This window comes from Mastomys coucha, unplaced genomic scaffold (genome assembly GCF_008632895.1).
Source record: "Mastomys coucha isolate ucsf_1 unplaced genomic scaffold, UCSF_Mcou_1 pScaffold22, whole genome shotgun sequence".
Classification (NCBI taxonomy): domain Eukaryota; kingdom Metazoa; phylum Chordata; class Mammalia; order Rodentia; family Muridae; genus Mastomys; species Mastomys coucha.
In genome coordinates, this window is record NW_022196905.1 from 116,754,343 (window position 1) to 116,756,162 (window position 1,820).

General features: G+C 45.2%; 1 long non-coding RNA gene across 1 annotated transcript; it reads left to right on the forward strand.

Moving 5' to 3' along the window:
• Positions 1-205: 205 nt before the first annotated feature.
• Positions 206-1,820, forward strand: LOC116068381. The gene is made up of 2 exons (XR_004109568.1): positions 206-255; positions 1,392-1,820. It is a non-coding gene; the product is annotated as an uncharacterized LOC116068381 (long non-coding RNA).

Here is a 1,820-nt window from a genome sequence, read left to right on the forward strand (position 1 = left end):
CTGCTTCCTAACAGCCTCCTTTCTTCTCATCTGTAAAATGGTGACTTAATACTACAAGGTTGGAAGGAGTTTAATATAACACTTCATATATAATGAAATAATACATAATAGAATTTACATAACTATAGGTGTTAATAAAAGAATTTAGAACAGGGCCTGTCTTTGTGAAGTACTACATTGCAGCTAACTTTTTTTTTTTTCCTGACAGGATGAGGATGTTGCTACCTCCTAAGCAATCTATGGCAGCAGTTGCAGGTCAGCCCTCAGGCTATGGCCATTAGTCCAGATGGATCAGGCCATTGTCTTTCAGCAGGGTCTCTACACTCTCACTCTCAGGCACAAAGCTGATTGGGAAAGAAAAGTTGTTGGGCTGTTTTGTGTGCGTGTGTGTGTGTGTGTGTGTGTGTGTGTGTGTGTATGTGTATGTTTTATTTATTTATTTTTGAGAGCCACTCCGGAGGTTGATAGCATACCTTCTGACGACCCGAGGGAGCCACATGGAGTCCAATCTTCTTTGCCCATCTGCGCCAGCGCAGGCGTTTCCTTCTTTTAGCACGCTGCTTTCTCGCTAGAGCCTCATGGTTTCCACCTGTTGAAGTACGGGTATGGATGGCTTTGCTCATGGCCCCAGCTGGTTCTAGTAAGGGAGACAAAGGTTACTATGGGTCATGGGTCGGTCCTTCAATACCCTGGAGTTCTGGGGCTCAGCTTAGAGCCTTCCCTCCCCCCTAAGTCTGGATATCTTTATTTTTGTTTTTTGTTTGATTTGCTTTTTGATGCAAGGATTGAACCCAGAACTACCTGCTGAGCTTTTTGTTTTGTTTTTTGCATCTTTACTAACGGGTTGATGCCAAGTCAGAGTGATAAGGAGAAGGGAAGGGGTTACAATGTTGCAATGTGGAAACTATCCCGTTGCAAAGGCCGGGTTTTAGCCACCGCTGTCAGATTTCTTCATTGCTCTAAATCAGTAGACCTTCCTCTCTGTTTTTCAGACTCTTTTTTTTTTTTTTTGGTTTTTCGAGACAGGGTTTCTCTGTGTAGCTCTGCCTGTCCTGGAACTCACTCTGTAGACCAGGCTGTCCTGGAACTCAGAAATCCGCCTGCCTCTGCCTCCCAAGTGCTGGGATTAAAGGCGTGCGCCACCACTGCCCGACTGTCTTCCAGACTCTTAACCTCCAGATCTCACACCCTCTCTCTCTCGGTTTCCATGAACCAAAGTGTCCGTTACTTTATTGACTAAATCTACTTCTGCACAAACTCTAAGGGTGGGGGTCAGATTAATGCATAACTTGGCTAGACAATTTCAGATGCTGTCCTAGCATTGCTGTGATAAAGGCCAAGACCAGAGGCAACTTGGGAAGGAGAGGGTTTATTTGGCTTACGTTTCCCAGGTCACACTACGTCAGAGCAGGAACCGAAGCAGCAGCAGCCATCAGGAAGAATGATGCTGGCTCAGCCTGCCTTCTTATAGAACTCAGGATTACCCACCTGCCCAAGGATAGCACCATTCACAGTGGGCTGGGCCATCCCCGAATCATTCATCAAGAAAATGACCTCCAGACTTGCCTTCAGGCCAATCTAACGGGTACACATTCTCCATTGAGATTCCCTCCTCTCAGAAGACAAAAAAAAGAAAGAAAGAAAGAAAGAAAGAAACTAACCAGCACAGATACTATCACAATCAGAGCTATGCAAGGGAAGATATCAAGATGACCAGACAAGTCCTTTCGTGAGACTATGTAGGCAGAAAGGGAAGGTCTTTGGTAATCAGGAGTGATAAGTAAAGCCCACCTACAAAATAAACCCAGTGGGGTGAGATT